The sequence below is a fragment of the Ranitomeya variabilis genome, chromosome 6 (genome assembly GCF_051348905.1).
Source record: "Ranitomeya variabilis isolate aRanVar5 chromosome 6, aRanVar5.hap1, whole genome shotgun sequence".
In the NCBI taxonomy this organism is placed as follows: domain Eukaryota; kingdom Metazoa; phylum Chordata; class Amphibia; order Anura; family Dendrobatidae; genus Ranitomeya; species Ranitomeya variabilis.
This window is the reverse complement of record NC_135237.1, coordinates 500,284,383-500,303,822: the sequence shown is the minus strand read 5'-3', so window position 1 is coordinate 500,303,822 and position 19,440 is coordinate 500,284,383. Positions and strand designations below refer to the sequence as shown.

Genomic DNA, 19,440 nt, shown 5'->3' with positions numbered 1-19,440 from the left:
AGATGAGCACAGGTTCAAGTCCTCTAAGGGAGCTAATGAATGCTGTAAAAAGGTGAAAATTTAAAAATATGAAGAAAATATAAAAGTTCAAATCACCCGCTTTTTCTACCATTAAAAATAGGCATAAAAATACACATGTGGCATTGCGAAGTCCATAAAGGTCCCAGCTATCAAAATATAAAATGAACTAACTTGATCAGTAAACAGTGTAATGAGAAAAAAAATCTAAATGCCAGAATTATCATTTTAAGCTGCTGAAACAATGCCAAAAAATGTAACAGTAGACAATGAAAACATTATATGTACCGGAAAATGGTATCAATAAAAAATGGTATCATTCAAAAATTCAACTCGACCAGCAAAAAACAAGCTCTATGTTGACAGAAAAATAAAAAAGTTATGGCTCTAGGATGGAGGAGAGGAAAAAATGAAAATAACCATATCGGGAATGGGTTCATAAAATATGTTTGGACAAAAGAAAATGTTTCCATCGTGTTCAGGTTAAATGTGTTATTCCGTATTTTGAGGTTTATAAAACGCACTGGATAAATTTTGGATAGGAAAATATTTTTGTTTAATAAAATGGTGGTGAGTCTTATAATCTGCTTTTACGATAGCTTGCCTGGAGGGGCCGGTGGAGCAGGGTCCCAGGTGGCAAGGTCGCTATTGGAAGCTGGTGGTGGCGGGAGCAGAAGATGCTGCAGGCCACAGTCTGGTAGGAGGTTGAATTCAACGGTGAAGGGGCTCTTCAAACATTTTGTGAAAGCCCGGAGCTCCAACACTTTCCATGCGGTGGACTCTAGTAAAATGTCTGCCAAATGAAAGTTATTGACTGAATGCATAAACATGAAGACAAATATGTATTCATAATAAAATTTAACAGATACGTATGGCAATAGACCAAAACAGTGTATAATAATAATATGTCAAACAAAGTGACCATCACAGAGTATAATTATTAGGTGACAGTGATAGTTATTTTTTGAACAATCCTTGTCCTTGGGATTCCTCAATTTGAAGAACCAGATAAAATAGTGTGTGGTAGATCAGTTCACTCGACTGCATACGGAAAAATACTCAAGAACGCTGTCTCTTTAAACCTCTCATGGGTTTATTAAGGATACTGCATGAACCAGTGCAGAGTTAGCAAAAACAAAACATGACCTTTCTGGCTTAAGAAAAAACAAAAACATAATACAAAGCACAGTCTTTGGTGTTGTGGGACTCTGCCTGCTCAGGGTTAGAAAAACGCACAGTTCAGGTTAGCACAAACACAAACCTCTCTGGAAATAGCCTCTCCAGACACACTGAACTCTGAGTGCCTCAGAAGGCCGACCATTTAAATCCCAGACCACAACCTGGGGTGGAGATATGGTGAACAACCTTCCACCTGCTCTATGGTTGTTTACAAATATCCTCTCAAGACTTAGTGTGCTGGAGAAAAACTTTTGGGATTCAAATCACTGAAGTTAATAGTTTCAGTGAAACATATCTCCCCTCCAGCACTTTGCCAGTGACTTTGTCACAAGTGGTAAATTTTTATATACATGAATCTAAGAAAAAGAAATATAAGAAGCATGATCCCAAGCTGAAATGATGATGTGTAAGTGAATCTGAAAAATTAAAATATTATTAGTTTATAAGACTCGCCCCCATTTTCTCCCCAAATTTTGGGGAAAAAAGGGCGTCTTATAATCTGAAAAATGCGGTACTTTACTTTCCCTGTTGAATACAATATTACATATACCGTGCAGACCAAAAGTTTGGACACACCTTCTCATTTAAAGATTTTTCTGTATTTTCATGACTATGAAAATTGTAAATTCACACTGAAGGCATCAATACTGTGAGTTAACACATGTGGAATTATATACTTAACAAAAAAGTGTGAAACAACTGAAAATATGTCTTATATTCTAGGTTCTTCAAAGTAGCCACCTTTTGCTTTGATGACTGCTTTGCACACTCTTGGCATTCTCTTGATGAGCTTCAAGAGGTAGTCACCGGAAATGGTTTTCACTTCACAGGTGTGCCCTGTCAGGTTTAATAAGTGGGATTTCTTGCCTTATAAATGGGGTTGGGACCATCAGTTGTGTTGAGCAGAAGTCTGGTGGATACACAGCTGATAGTCCTACTGAATAGACTGTTAGAATTTGTATTATGGCAAGAAAAAAGGAGCTAAGTAAAGAAAAACGCTAAGTAAAGAAAAATGAGTGGCCATCACTACTTTAAGAAATGAAGGTCAGTCAGTCGAAAAATTGGGAAAACTTTGATAGTGTCCCCAAGTGCAGTGACAAAAACCATCAAGCGCTACAAAGAAACTGGCTCACATGAGGACCGCCCCAGGAAAGGAAGACCAAGAGTCCCCTCTGCTTCTGAGGATAAGTTTATCCGAGTCACCAGCCTCAGAAATCGCAGGTTAACAGCAGCTCAGATTAGAGGCCAGGTCAAAGCCACACAGAGTTCTAGCAGCAGACACATCTCTACAACAACTGTTAAGAGGAGACTTTGTGCAGCAGGCCTTCATGGTAAAATAGCTGCTGGGAAACCACTGCTAGGGACAGGCAACAAGCAGAAGAGACTTGTTTGGGCTAAAGAACACAAGGAATGGACATTAGACCAGTGGAAATCTGTGCTTTGGTCTGATGAGTCCAAATTTTAGATCTTTGGTTCCAATCACCGTGTCTTTGTGCGACACAGAAAAGGTGAACGAATGGACTCTACATGCCTGGTTCCCACCGTGAAGCATAGAGGAGGAGGTGTGATGGTGTGGGGGTGCTTTGCTGGTGACACTGTTGGGGATTTATTCAAAATTGAAGGCATACTGAACCAGCATGGCTACCACAGCATCTTTGCAGCGGCATGCTATTCCATCCAGTTTGCGTTTAGTTGGACCATCATTTGTTTTTCAACAGGACAATGACCCCAAACACTCCTCCAGGCTGTGTAATGGCTATTTGAGCAAGAAAGAGAGTGATGGGGTGCTACGCCAGATGACCTGGCCTCCACAGTCACCAGACCTGAACCTAATCGAGATGGTTTGGGGTGAGCTGGACCGCAGAGTGAAGACAAAAGGGCCAACAAGTGCTAAGTATCTCTCTCTGGAAACTCCTTCAAGATTGCTGGAAGACCATTTCCGGTGACTACTTCTTGAAGCTCATCAAGAGAATGCCAAGAGTGTGCAAAGCAGTCATCAAAGCAAAAGGTGGCTACTTTGAAGAACCTAGAATATAAGACATAATTTCAGTTGTTTCACACTTTTTTGTTAAGTAGATAATTCCACATGTGTTAATTCATAGTTTTGATGCCTTCAGTGTGAATTTACAATTTTGATAGTCAAGAAAATACAGAAAAATCTTTAAATGAGAAGGTGTGTCCAAACTTTTGGTCTGTACTGTACGTAGCATATCATAACATAACTTGGATAATGTTTGCTGCGGTATGTATACAGCCATGACCTGGCCTGATGTTGAAAAGAAAAAAAGGAGCAGTGTCACAGAGCAGCCAATCACTTTGCTTCTCTCATTTTTAAAAGATCCTCTAAAAAATAAGTTTGAGGCTCATTGTCGCAATGGATAACAGCTCCACGTTTCCTCTCTCCATAATGTATGTTGAGGGATATAATTATATAGCACAGCCACTCTGTCATATCAGCATTTCTATTTCTCAAGAACAGAATGCTTGCTTGAAAAGTGACATTTTAATGGAAAAGTTCTGACCTTTATCAGGCAAGACTGCGAGTACGAAATATCAGCCTGTGAATCAGTGGAAATCAATGGGACTGACAAGTGTGCGCTGGAAGCTATGGCAAGTAATAAGATCTCTATACAGATATGAATATCTGGTGACCATGTTCTCCACACATGTTCAATGAGGAACAATGTCACATTCTCGATATGAATCATTGCTGCACTCAGAATATGTGGCTACTTCCTCAAAAATGATGGATTGTACAATACACAGCCGGAGAGAAACGAGCTTTCTACAACAATAGATGAAACAGCTGCAAAATGGACTCATCTCCATCACTGAGGTCTGACTCCCAACAGCCTCAGCACCTCCCTAAATAAGGGACATTTTTACAACATAATTTATTGTATGCACCACTCCAAGTGATTGACAGGTCTCTCCCCATGTACACACATGAGATAGACCTGTCAATCAACTATAGGAGAGCAGAGATCAGCCAGCCATGGGCCATGCTGAGCTGGGCACATTTCTCCCTAAGATTCCCAACCAACTCTTCAAACTAAGTTTTCTCTGAAAGACTTCTAACATGGTGCAGGGTGGTAGCCATGGGCAAGGTACTCGTCTTTTATGCTCCAGCACGCTACATGAAGATGGGGGTCCTGGCTGGGTGTGTGGGCTTTTTCTATGGGGGTGCTACATCCATGCTGCAATTGTAGAGTTGTTATGTCCCATGAATGAGACATTTTACAGACTGTCCTGTACATTTTACATGCTGTATTGCAGTTCTCATATTGTTTATTGTTGCTATGTATTCCTGGGTTTTGCATAGCTGAAATCCTCCCTTTCCATCAAGTTTGTCCCGTCTGTCTCCCTGTCTCCCTCTGCTGGGTGCCATGTCACTTCCTTCTTCTTCTCCCTGTGTCTCAGTCTCCATCTTGGCTTCATTAGAGGCACATGTGCTTTCAGCTTGTCTCAAGAAAGTCTTTTTTACCTGCTGCTGCTGTTTATGCATTCAACAAGGATTCTTAAAGAAATCAAAGTCTCTGGATTCTTCATAACATGTGTGCCGGCAGCTGAGTTAAGCTATCTGTGAACGCGGCCAATTGTAAGTAAGGTGAAGAGATCCAGCATCTCACAGAGCCATATTTGCAGCCACAGGCTCCGAGGACAGAATAAGAGTTGCTAGGTCAGCTGATGTGGGTGGTGACCACTCCCACCATCCTGAAAATAGTCACCTGATGCATCATCTAACTGTCGGTGATAGAGCAATCTATGTTGACCAAACCTGGAGTAAGGAGCTCTTTGGTTGCAGTGGTGAATCTGCTGGGTTTGTGGTCCAGGTGCCTTTCTTATGCTGTGCGGCGCTTTGCAGCAAAGTTGTTAAGCTAAGTTTTGTGTTTTTACCTTGTCTGTCTCATATTTATCACTGTTGAACCATCTGCAGTGGTGAGGCTAGCACCTTTGCCGGCCAGTGCACTAGCCAGGGCAGTGTGAGGTGACAGTGGGGGACGAGGTTCGTGATGGCAGCGGGAGGAAGGACCCATTTAGGGCATTAGGGAAGTGCAGGGACAGGCTCAGGACGTGTCCATCCCTCATTCCCTATAGGTAGGTCCTTCCTCTCCCCATTTCCGTCTGAGTGTGTGTTTCGCTGTCCGCTGACCGACCCCCTGTTGGGTCGCTACATTTTGTGACACTGTCACTTCCCTTAATTTTTCCTAATTTGGGCCCAAAATAAAAATGGTGGTGGGGGTATTGTCCAGATTCTGTTCATTTTAAGCACGTCTAAGAGACTGGGTTAATATGCTCCACAGACCTATTCAGGCTGTAGCCTTACACCTGAGCTCTGTTCTGCAGCACTGCCTGTCACCTGAGTACTACACTCCACAGACCTCGTCACTGTCTGGGACATAACCTGTAATTACTTCATTGTTGCTCAAAACCATGCAAAACATATATTCTGCCTGGTTGGGTAGTTTCCAGAAGAAGAAGTGTGTAGGCTTGTGAAGATTGGTCAATGGCACTCATGTCTCTTTCCCTTGAGGAGGCTGTTTCCAAGTAAAGGCCTGACAGACTGACCACAATACAGGCCCACGCTTGCATACACTGTATTCAGAATTTATTTCTAATGCTTTTGATGTCTGGTCGAATCCAATTTATTGACATTGATCATATGGCTCCCCAACTCCTGTATATTCACCTTACAGCAGCTTCTCTCGCTTTCACAGTGCTCCATTGGGATCCGGTGGCCAAAATGAACTGTGGAGCTCACAAAACTGAGGATTAATGGCACCTGCTGGTCCTCTGAAAATGTCAAGCGAGGGCCTAATAATGACATGGCGGTGGACATAGTGGTTGTGGTGGGCAAAGCCCAAAATTCAAATTAGCATGCTTTAGCTGGCATTGTAAAGTGATGTAGAATATGTATTCCACTATCTAGCTAACAAGTTGGAATGAGGGAGAGACCTTCCAAATGTAATAGTGAGAACTCTCCCAATGTATGATACAGGGCCACCTGAGGGCCCTTACTAAACTCAGGTCTCACAGCACCTGCTGGCCCTCTGAAAATGTCAAGCAAGGGCCGAATGATGACATGCCGATGGATGTGGTGGTGATGGCAGGCGTCCCATCCATTTCAGCAGAAAAATATTCGGCTTTCCTATTGACTTACATTGGATTCGTTATTTGGTATGAATAGCCGAATATTAGAAGTTATTGGTGCCGATTTTCCCAAATCCGAATATTTTACTTTTCACTCAGAGTCATCACTAATTATCAATATTCTCAATTCTGAGGTGAAATCTGTATTCAGTGAAGTCCGACTTTCCCATTACTGAGATAGGAGACCGCAGTTGCTACAGATATGATTCTATGCAGATTTGGAGGAGCACAGAGCTCCGCCTTCCTTTTCCTCTCCCTCCTATCTACTAGTGATGGGCAGTCCGGCTCTTTTTGGTGATCCGGCTCTCATGGCTCCGCTCACCAAAAAGAGCCGGCTCTTTCGGCTCACGAATCGGCTCTTTTTAGATCCCTATTGACTATGTGTTCGGGCGTCCGAAACTCCGCCCACCCACCGCAGAAACTCCACCCACTTCTCAGCAGCCAATTAAATTGAAGAGTGGGCGGGGTTTTGCTCAGGTGGGCGGAGTTACGCCTCCCGAAGTCCGGGATTTTACGCCCAGTGAGAGCCATTCAGGAATTTTAGTGGCTCTCACTGGTGTGCCGGCTCCCATCGTTCACAGCAGGGAGCCGGCTCTTTGTGTCGGCTCGTTCACGAACGACACATCACTACTATCTACACAGAATTGTACTATAACAAAAGAAAACAGAGTAAAGCAGTCCCAAACAACATAGTAAAATAAATACACAATTTATTAATAAATAACCATTAAATCATATAGACATGTATATATCTGCTTATGCAGCATATATCAGACAGGAGTATGGAATATGGAGAACATGACAGTACAACAGGTGGATGTGGTATTGCAAGGAAACATCCCTATAGTCTGCACTAAGGTCTCTAATTGCCAGGTCAGAGGGACAGCAAAAATAGCTCAGCAGAGCATCAAAACCACGTCAGACTATCCCACATAAATGACCTTATGGCGTACAAATGCGCTGTAAAGAGTGCACACTTACCCATGTATCAAGGGGACACCCGGCCACACTCCACCTGAATACCCTGGACGCGCGTTTCGCAGTGAGCTTTTTCAACAGGGATGAAATTAGTGCCCGTCTATAGTGCTTATATCTAAATAATACCGGAAGTGAGGCCGGAAACAATGGCGCATGCGCAGTTGCGGCTCGCACATTCTCCTCCTCCCCATCAGTGGCTGTCATAGCAGAGCGTCCATGTAGGCAGAAATCCGCCAGATGACGTCACATAACATGGGCGCACCGCTCATATTGATACCACCAGGGGGGCGCGGGCGTCAGGCCGACAGCCGCGCATGCGCTCTACCAGCCGCCATTTTTCCGGAGACCAAGGGTGCAGCCATGTTTACAACAACTATATTTGTGACAAGGTAAAGTGATAAACGTGCCTAAAATAAACAGAAGTGACTAGATACAAGTGATATTAGGCAATAAAAGAGCCTGTCAACTCATTCAACAATAGAAAAAGAAGATAAAATTAAATATGTCAAATGCTGATAAAGTGGTAAAAGTGCATTACATGTACAGTACGACAAAAGAGCCTGTATACTCATTCAACAGTAAGAAAAGGGAGATAAAATTAAATATGTCAAATGCTGATAAGGTGCTAAAAGTGCATTGCATGTATAGTACGACAAAAATAGACAAACAGTCTTCTTATTCTCTGTGATCCATATGTGTAGACTTGAGAAACCTTCCATATAGCTGAGCCCGTGGTCATGAAAAATTGGATAAAAGAACTGAAAAAAAACACAAAAAGACAAACATGAATAAAAAGAACTATTAAAATTGAGTGGAAATAGGGGGATAACAACAGAGAGAGGAAAAACACCCGAAAATACTTAACAAAATATGGAATGCCACACAGAAGGACGGAAAAATGGAATATATCAGATGTACACTATATACTGTGACAAAATGGATTAAATGGATATTATAGATCCAATCATGCCACAATATATGCACAGCCTTTTTTCAAAACAATAAGCTATACAGTATGTTAAATAGGGAGAAGGTTGCTGAGGGATCAGTGACGTGTTATAAGCCATACAGATGAACAAGTAAGGCCTCTTTCACATTTCCATCTTTTTGCAGACATTGCAATGCGTCGTTCTGTGCAAAAAACGCAACCTGCAAAGTTGCCCGCAGGATGCGTTTTTTGCACATAGACTTGTATTACCGACGCATTGTGATGTATGGACACACGTTCCATACGTCGTGCACTAGATGCGTCGTTAATTGACGGACCGTCGTCACAAAAAAAGTTCAATGTAAAGTTTTTTTGTGCGACGCGTCCGCCATTTTAGACCGCGCAGGCTACTGTGCTCCGATCCTCTCGCGCATCTGCGGAGGAGGCTTTATTGCACCGGACTTGGGTGATATCAGAGTGCTGTGTGTTGCATCCCATCGCACCCCTGCTGACAGTTTCCCTTTAAACAACTGCCGATTGGGAAATATGTACAAATAGACAATCACTTAACACCGTTGATCACCTAATCTAAACACATCCTAAGAGTTAGTTTACACACACAGATAATCGTTTACACGATAAACGAGGAGATCGTTGCTCACGACTAGCAAAACAATGTAGACAAATGTTTACAAAGGACGAGAATCGTGAATGAAATGATTGAATAACAATTGTTCCATCGCAACACCAAACATCATGCATCGTACACCGTTGCACAAGCAGATAATATGAAGTGTATGTGTGTTCGGCGTTCAAATACTATTATTGAAATTATTTTGAATACATAAATTCATAAAGTATTGTAGAAAGATTTTCTATTGATATTGTACAAAAAAATTTAACCATAAGTTTGTTAATTTGATAGTTTTTTTTTTATGAATAATTGAATTTGCAAAAATAATGAATATGTACTTTTAACCCAATGATCCAACTGCTATTGAACAATTGCTGAACATGATCAACCATTCACTGAATGTTACGTAATACCTATTTAGTAGAGATGAGCACATTTTTTCAAGTAAAACTGAGTTCTACTTAAATATACAAAAAAATCTGCATTTTTTACTATGCGGATTTGGTAAGTTCACTTAGCTCAAAATTAGCCAAATGGAGGGCAACAGGTCATTGACAGCTGGCAAAAGCTTGTAAAAAACAGGTAAAAAAACCCCCAAAACCTTATACACATCTCTCCACTCACCTGTCCGGCGATCTTCGAGACCTTGTTGCTACTGGAAGTCCAGGCCTACAGTGAACAGGACGGAAGATGCGCCACTCGGTGGAAGAAAGAAGAGGTAACTCTGAGGATCAGATGATGAGCAGCGGATGGGCTGGACAGTTGAACAGTGAGGTGAGTATAATTTTTTTTGTTTTTGTTTTTTATATCTTACGTATAAAAGGGATATTCCATTAACGGAGAATAACAGCACTGCATTTCGAATTTCCCGTGAAAATCTTCACAATGTAACGATTTCAATTTTTGCCAGATGCGCATCTTTCAACTACTTAGATTTTGAATTTTCACTCCTCACACTGGAAAATCCTCACAGTGCAAAGTGTGGGCACTGTGAGGATTTACAAGTCTGCAGTCACACAGAGTGACTGCAGACTTCTCGTTTTAGATTGGACGACCCAATAATGAGCTATCTCTAACTGCATTACACTATTTCTAAAGGATGAGTGAGAATTTATTTGCTCGCCTAAGCGATTTATGCACGTTGAACTTGTGATTTTGGATACATCGTTCGATCGTTCAGTCCACTCACACATTACACAATTAACGGAAACAATGGGTCGTTAACGTTAGAATCTGATATTGGTCAGAATAAATGCGCCTAAAGTTTCACATGGTGATAACACATTTTGATGCCTACATTTTTCTCCTGTAATGATCACTTGGTAGAACATGTCTGTGTAGTAATTCCCCCAAAACGTTTATTTTTTGCTTTCATTAGTTTTAAAACTTTTTTTGTACTTGCATTGTAGGCTCTTCTGTGTCACACATCCACTGTAAGGAAATATGTTTTAGGATTGCGATAAAGGCTGTTTATTTCCAGCATACTTGGTTCACTGCCGACATTTTGTGAAGTTCTGTTTACAGCACAATAATCCATACAGATAATGAGTGAAGGTCACCCCAGTGACAGAAACCAGAATGAATATTATGATTAAGCTTAACGTGAGACTTTTTTTGGTGCACACTATGCGTAGAGAATGTAAATATGAATTGTGTAGTAATATGTGGACTCCGTTTTCATTGGCAGAAAAAAGATTTTTCCATAAGATTTAAGAAGTCACTGTACTTTTAGACAACTTGATAGATAATGTGGTGAACAGGCAATCTGTGCAGCAAAAACCGGCAACCAGCTCCCCTCCTCCATATAGTACGGACTGCTCATCATCAAGACATTCCAACTAGATAATGTCATTCCAAAAAGATTGTTCCAGCGCCAGATGGTTAAAACAATCTTTTTGTTGATATAATTAAAAATTCATAATCCAAGTGAAAAAATAGAAAAACAGCCACCATTTAAGGGAACCTGTCACCCACCTGAGGCGTTTGTAACTAAAAGAGCCAGCTTGTGCAGCACTAATGCAGCACTAATGCGGCGCCCGGCGTGCAGAGGCCATGAGTGACGGCAGTGAGGCGTCTGGATTAGGGGAGGAAAGACCTGCCTCCCTGGCGATTTCGAGGTATGAGTGACAAATTTCAAAAGTGATTATTTCAGCAGTGCCAGGGACCCGAACTAAAAGAGCCACCTTGTCAGAATGCAGCATCAGTGCTGCACAAGGTGGCTCTTTTAGTTACAAACGCCTAGGGGGGGTGACAGGTTCCCTTTTAGCATGCTTGCTTGCATTTGAAACATGTAGTTTTTCTTCTGCTATTCTTTCAGTTAGGTTATGAAGTTTTAATCTACTATATAATTGTCTAAGGGTCACTTCCGTCTGTCCTTCTGTCTGTCTTTCTGTCTGTCTGTCACGGATATTCATTGGTCGCGGCCTCTGTCTGTCATGTAATCCAAGTCGCTCATTGGACGTGACAAAACAGTCACGACCAATCAGCGACGGGCACAGTCCGGCGGAAAAATGGCCGCTCCTTCCTCCCCGCAGTCAGTGCCCGCTCCGTACTCCCCTCCAGTCAGCGCTCACACAGGGTTAATGGCAGCGTTGACCGCAGTATAACGCACTCGGTTAACGCTGCTATTAACCCTGTGTGACCAACTTTTTACTATTCATGCTGCCTATGCAGCATGAATAGTAAAACGATCTAATGTTAAAAATAATTAAAAAAAATAGTTACATACTCACCCTCCGTTGGCCCCTGGATCGACAACAGGCCTTTCCCGATCGCGACGCTCTGGTAACCAGTCCATGCTGCGATCTCGCGAGATGATGACGTAGCGGTCTCGCGAGACCGCTACGTCATCATCTCGCGAGACCGCAATGCACTCTTCAGACCGGAGCGCGCGAGAAGCATCGGTAACCGGCCGCTTCGATCAAGGCGCCAACGGAGGGTGAGTATGTAACTATTTTTTATTTTAATTCTTTTTTTTAACAGGGATATGCTGTATACTATGTGGCTGGGCAATATACTATGTGGCTGGGCAATATACTATGTGGCTGGGCAATATACTACGTGGCTGGGCAATATAATATGTGGCTGGGCAATATACTATGTGGCTGGGCAATATACTATGTGGCTGGGCAATATACTACGTGGCTGGGCAATATACTACGTGGCTGGGCAATATACTACGTGGCTGGGCAATATACTACGTGGCTGGGCAATATACTATTTGGCTGGGCAATATACTACGTAACTGGGCAATATACTATGTGGCTGGGCAATATACTATGTGGCTGGGCAATATACTATGTGGCTGGGCAATATACTATGTGGCTGGGCAATATACTATGTGGCTGGGTAATATACTATGTGGCTGGGCAATATACTATGTGGCTGGGCAATATATTATGTGGCTGGGCAATATACTACGTCGCTGGGCAATATACTATGTGGCTGGGCAATATACTAAGTGGCTGGGCAATATACTATGTGGCTGGGCAATATACTACGTAACTGGGCAATATACTATGTGGCTGGGCAATATACTATGTCGCTGGGCAATATACTACGTGACTGGGCAATATACTACGTGGCTGGGCAATAGCATATTCTAGAATACCCGATGCGTTAGAATCGGGCCACCATCTAGTAATATTAATAAGAAGCAATATTTTACCTCTCTGGAGCAGGAACAATCTTTAAGAAATCTACAACCAATTTATGTAAAAAGCATTTTTAATTATCCCCCAAAAGATCATTTCAAAGTGCCAGCCATTAAGTCTCTTCACTCTGTGTCACTTGCTTTCCACTGCCTGTTTTCAAGTGTAATCCATATTTAGCAGCAGAGACCCTGAGATTACAAGAAGACGATTACAAAAAGTGGGAGCAGGGCTTTGTTTCTCTGCTCTTTTGTCTGTTATGCTTGATGTATTCAAACCAGATAGATGAGCCAGGCTTGCTGTTGGACAGTAACATGAGGAATGCCTGATGGAAAGTGAAAGGAAGATCCAGCAGAATTTACAAAAATACACATTACTCTGAAATTTAGGTGGCAGAGGTGGGGCTGATAAATTTTAGGCAGGACGCCTAAACAAGAGCTTTAACCTCTTCCCGACATGCGGGAGCTGGGTTCCCGCAAACCGACATACATATACTTTGTGTCGCTCCCGTGGGCTCACGCTGAGTGCCGTGATCAAAAGCAGATGTCAGCTCTATATGAGAGCTGATGCCCTGCAGCAATGCTCACGATCGATGCTAGCACCGATCGCGGATGTTTAACCCCTCTGATGCCATTATCAGTAGAGACAGTGACATAGATGGGCATCGCAGAGGGAAGAAGCTCCCTCTCTGTTCCCACCGGCACAAAGCAATTGCGATTGCATTGTCCCAATGATCTCCATGGTGACCCCAGGCCGAAAGAAGGCCAGAGACGGTGGCCTGTAAGCTCCTCCTCATAGCAAGAGCTGACACAACTTCACCCTGTCTGCGAGACGCTGCCCTGGTGCCCTGCACCGCAAAAGCTTTGTAGAGCATTATATCAGCGATTAAGAATATTTGTAAAAAATCATAAAATAAAGAACAAAAAAAAGAAAAAATGTTAATCTAATAAACAAATGTAATTTATGTAAAGACAAAAATAAACAAGTAAAATACTCATATTTTGTAATGACACATCCAGAACGACCCAACCTATAAAATTGTCTCACTAGTTAACCCCTTCAGTGAACACCATAAAAAAAGTGGCAAAAAATTAGGTTTCTTTCATACCGCTGAACAAAAAAGTGGAACAAAGCGTGATCAAAAAGTCGAATGTAAATAAAAATGGGATCGCTGAAAACGTCATCTTGTCCAACAAAAAATAAGCTGCCATACAGCTCAATCAACTCAAAACTGAAAATGTTATAGTTCTCAGAATAAAGCGATGGAAAAACAATTCTTTCTTCTATAAAATAGTTTTTATTGTGTAAAAGCGCTAAAACAGAAACATTTACCGTATTTTTCGGACTACAAGACGCACTTTTCCCCCCCCAAAAAAAGGGGGGAAAATGGGGGGTGCGTCTAATAGTCGCAATGCAGGCTTACCGTGGCGGCAGAGGTGCGGCGGCAGAGGTGTGGCGGCAAAGGTGCGGGGATGAGGAGGCGCAGTGAGCGGGGTCCCTTTCCCCGGTGAGGTGATGCAGCAGCCCGGTAATTCAGCAGAGCCGGGTGAATCCTGTTGTTACCGGTGGTGGCGGCCATCTTCCTGAGGCCGCGCGTGCGCAGATGGAGCGCTCTGCTGCCCGGGGCTTCAGGAAAATGGCCGCGGGATGCCGCGCGTGCGCAGATGGGGATCGCGGCGGCCATTTTCCTGAAGCCGAGATGCGAACTCGGCTTCAGGAAAATGGCCGCCGCGATCCCCATCTGCGCACACGTGGCATCCCGCGGCCATTTTCCTGAAGCCCCGGGCAGCAGAGCGCTCCATCTGCGCACGCGCGGCCTCAGGAAGATGGCCACCACCACCGGTAACAACAGGATTCACCCGGCTCTGCTGCATTACCGGGCTGCTGCATCACCTCACCGGGGAAAGGGACCCCTCTCACGCCATACCTCTCACTGCGCCTCCTCCTCCCAGCACCTGTGCCGGTAACCACTGCTGCAACCCTCCCATGGACACCAGGCCGTGGTGTCGCCCACTTAAGCAGGAAGGGACCCTGCTCAGGTGCACGCTGTACCGCATCACCCCACCTCTGCCGACACCATGCCTCCTGTGACCCTGCTCTGCCACCGCCAGCCCTCAGGTAAGATACTGTAAATTCGGACAATAAGATGGACCCCCATCTTATCAAAAAAAAAATTCTGCAATTTTCACCCCAAATTTGGGGTGCGCCTTATGGTCCGCTGCGTCTTATAGTCCGAAAAATACGGTATATAAAAGTGGTATTCCTGTAATCATACTGACCCGTAGTATAAAGCTGCCTTGTCACTTTTACCACACAGTGAATGGCATAAAAAATTTGTGAATTGCTGTTTTTTGTTCATTCTCACGCCCCAAAAATTGGAAAGAAAGCGATCAAAAAACGTTGTATGATGGAAAATGGTACCAAAAAACCCATCAACTCATTTCGCAAAAAACAAGCCCTCTGTTGGCAAAAATATAGAAACATTATAGCTCTCAAATTATGACTATGCCAAAAACCTTCTTTTGCCAAAAAAATCTTGCCTATGATCCAGCGGTGTCCGTCTTTTTAGACATGCATAAAAGTCCAGAGTACATAGTTATATAGTTACGTAGGTTTAATAAAGACCTAGGTCCATCAAGTTCAACCTTTTTCCACCAACTGTACATTTCATCACTAATCTAGCTATAGCTCGCAATGTTATGTGTATCAAGGAAATCATCCAGCCTTTTTTTAAAAGCTGTTATAGTGTCTGCCATTACTACCTCTTGTGGTTGGCCATTCCACAGTCTGACTGCTCTAACTATAAAGAACCCTTTCCTGTTTATCTGTCGGAATCGCCTTTCTTCCACCCATAATGAGTGCACCCTAGTCCTCAGCATGGTCCTTGGAAGGAACAAGGCATGTGCCAGTGTTTGGTACTGGCCACACATACTGTATATTTATGCAAAAATAGAAAAAAAGGGTGGCACTCACCGTTCTTAAAATCCAGACTTTATTAGTTAATGATAAAACATATTCAAACAGGCAGGATGAGGACAAGTGGATAAAGGATCGGACGACGGCCGTTTCTCGCACCTGCGCTTCTACGGGTCCCGTAGAAGCGCAGGCGTGCGAAATGGCCGTCGTCGAGATCCTTTTTCCACTTGTCCTCATCCTGCCTGTTTGAATATGTTTTATCGTTGTACTAATAAAGTCTGGATTTTAAGAACAGTGAGTGCCACCCCTTTTTTTTCTCTGTTTTTGCATGGGAAATTTGGACTGTTTATTTTGAGTTGGAACCCGTGAGGTCACGTGATTATGCCTGGAGTGAGGTGACTGAACATTGTGGATATACGGCGCTGGTGTGATAGCAGTGCGGATTTCTTTCCTTTGATATACACATATATTTATACATGTAAATAAAATCCCCTCTGAGGCGTCTTTTTTTCTAATCTAAACAAGGATAACTTTTCCAACCTCTCCTCATATGAGAGGCCTTCCATCCCTTGTAATAATCTAGTTGTACATTGTTGAACTGATTCTAACTTCTGAATATCCTTTTTAAAATGTGGAGTCCAAAACTGGATCGCATATTCTAGATGTGGCCTCACCAGTCATTTATAAAGGGGTAATAATGCATTGGGATCGCAGGATTTTATTGCTCTCTTTATGCACCCTAAAATCGTGCTTGCTTTTGCAGCTGCAGCTTGACATTGAGTACTGCTGCTCAGCTTACTTGTAAGGAGAATACCCAAGTCCTTCTCCTGTTCTGTAGTCCCAAGTGTACTCCCATTTAATGTACACTCACCGGCCACTTTATTAGGTACACCTGTCCAACTTCTTGTTAACACTTAATTTCTAATCAGCCAATCACATGGCGGCAACTCAGTGCATTTAGGCATGTAGACATGGTCAAGACAATCTCCTGCAGTTCAAACCGAGCATCAGTATGGGGAAGAAAGGTGATTTGAGTGCCTTTGAACGTGGCATGGTTGTTGGTGCCAGAAGGGCTGGTCTGAGTATTTCAGAAACTGCTGATCTACTGGGATTTTCACGCACAACCATCTCTAGGGTTTACAGAGAATGGTCCGAAAAAGAAAAAAAATCCAGTGAGCGGCAGTTCTGTGGGCGGAAATGCCTTGTTGATGCCAGAGGTCAGAGGAGAATGGGCAGACTGGTTCGAGCTGATAGAAAGGCAACAGTGACTCAAATCGCCACCCGTTACAACCAAGGTAGGCCTAAGAGCATCTCTGAACGCACAGTGCGTCGAACTTTGAGGCAGATGGGCTACAGCAGCAGAAGACCACACCGGGTACCACTCCTTTCAGCTAAGAACAGGAAACTGAGGCTACAATTTGTACAAGCTCATCGAAATTGGACAGTAGAAGATTGGAAAAACGTTGCTTGGTCTGATGAGTCTCGATTTCTGCTGCGACATTCGGATGGTAGGGTCAGAATTTGGCGTAAACAACATGAAAGCATGGATCCATCCTGCCTTGTATGGAGCATCTTTGGGATGTGCAGCCGACAAATCTGCGGCAACTGTGTGATGCCATCATGTCAATATGGACCAAAATCTCTGAGGAATGCTTCCAGCACCTTGTTGAATCTATGCCACGAAGAATTGAGGCAGTTCTGAAGGCAAAAGGGGGTCCAACCCGTTACTAGCATGGTGTACCTAATAAAGTGGCCGGTGAGTGTATATGCAGCAATAGGATTACTCAGTCCTAGGTGCATTACTTTACATTTATCTATATTAAATTTCATTTGCCAAGTGTTTGCCCATTCGGTCATCTTATTCAGATCATTTTGCAATATTGCAATGTCAAGGTCAGATTTTAATATCCTACATAGTTTGGTGTCGTCAGCAAAGACTGACACTTTACTCTCAATCCCATCCACAATGTCATTAATAAAGAGGTTTAAAAAAATCGGTCCTAGCACAGATCTCTGCGGTCCCCACTGCTCCCAGTACAGATCCCTGTGGTACCCCACTGCTGACTATATCCCACTTAGAGAATGTACCATTTATGACAACTCTTTGTTTACGGTCATTTAGCCAATTCCTTACCCATCTGCATATAATTTCCCCCAGTCCAGGCTTCTGTAGCTTAAGTATAAGACTGTTATATGGAACTGTATCAAATGCCTTTGCAAAGTCCAGATAAATCACATTAGCCGCTTTACCTACATCCAGGCTTGCACTTACCTCCTCATAGAAACTCAACATGTTAGTTAGACTCGACTTATTCTTCATGAATCCATGCTGGTTGTCAGTTATTATACTATTCTCTGCAAAATATTTCTGCAGGTCATCTCTTATAATGCCACACTACTGATGTCAGACTTACCGGATGGTAGTTGCCTGGATCCACCTTCTTACTTTTCTTAAATATTGGTACCACGTGAGCCATCCTCCAATCTTGTGGCACCACCTCTGTTACAAGAGAGTCTAAGAATATGAGATACAATGGTCTGTCAATTATTGCGTTAAATTCCCTTAGTATCCGTGGATAAATGCCATGTGGGCTGGGGGATTTGGCAATGTTTAAATTGCTCAGATGTAAATGCACTTCTTTTTGCGTTAAACTAGTTATATCAGGTTGTGAATTTTGATTTTTGTCTTGTTGAATGATCCCAGTAACAGACAGTTCATTGGTGAACATGACTGAAAAGTGCCTGTTTAATATCTCTGCCTTTTATTTGTCCTTTGTGATTATCTTGTTATTGTCATCGTTTAACTCCGCTGAGTTAGTATAGTGAATGGATCCCTCAGGGGTTTCATCTGAGTCATGTCAATCAGAGATTTATATGGAAACCCCGATGTAAGTGCTCAGCGTAGAGCGCCGGATACATGTGATCCCAAATGTTATATAAAATGTTCTTAACAAAATCTTCAACTCAATCCACAAAAAAGCAAGCCCCACTCAGGTCTATCATCTGTCAATAGAAATATAGGGGACTTCCACGTTACTGGTAGTACAAAAGCCCAGCAAAAGAAATCCAGCAAATTTTGCACTCCCAAATCCAAATGTCCCCCTCTCTTCTGAGACCCAGTGTGTCTAAAACACATTTAGTGTCCACAAGTTGGGCATTTCTGTAGTGATGAGAGCCCTCCTAATTTACAGGCTCGGGTATCCAGAAGCATGAACATGAACTGGGCACAATGTACTGGTCACTACAAGGTACTGGTCACTACAGCATACTGGTCATTACAACAACAGTTTGCAATTTTCACTATGCAACATTCACTGCTGTTTGTTTCTGAAAAACACCCATGGAGTCAAAATTGTCTCTACACCTGTAGATAAATTCCCAGAGGGGTGTAATTTCCAAAATGGGGTCACTTGCGGGGGCTTTCCACTGTCTAGGCACATCAGGAGCTCTGCAAATGCGACATGGCGTCTGCTTTCTATTCCAGCCAATTTTGCCTTCCAAAAGTCAATTGGCACAAGCCCTTCCGTGTACCCAAACAGTAGTTTTCCCCCACATATGTGGTATTGGTATACTCAGTAGAAACAAATTGTATGGTGCATTTTCTTATGTTACCATTGTGAAAATTAAAAAATGGGTCTAAAGTAACATTTTTGTAAAAAAGTAAAATGTTAATATTTTTCAACCACATTGCATTAATTTCTGTGAAGCACCTGAAGGATTAAGGCTACTTTCACACTAGCGTCGGGCTCGGCCCGTCGCAGTGCGTCGGGCCGAGGTCACCGACGCTAGCGTTGTCTCCGCCGCACAACGGGGGCAGCGGATGCATTTTTCCAGCGCATCCGCTGCCCCATTGTGAGGTGCGGGGAAGTGCGGGGAGGTGGGGGCGGAATTCCGGCCGCGCATGCGCAGTCGGAAAAAGCGGACCGTCGGGAGCAAAAAACGTTACATGTAACGTTTTTTGCTCCCGGCGGACCGCCACAACACGG

The 19,440-nt window shown here is 43.1% G+C and overlaps 1 protein-coding gene across 1 annotated transcript in view; it reads left to right on the top strand.

Moving 5' to 3' along the window:
• Positions 1-4,659: 4,659 nt before the first annotated feature.
• The window catches only part of LOC143782870 (cytochrome P450 2D15-like), a 205,758-nt gene continuing 190,977 nt past the window's right edge, over positions 4,660-19,440 (top strand). The window contains exon 1 of the mRNA XM_077270795.1: positions 4,660-4,795. The gene's annotated coding sequence lies outside the window, so the exon portion shown is untranslated. The remainder of the gene's footprint in view (positions 4,796-19,440) is intronic.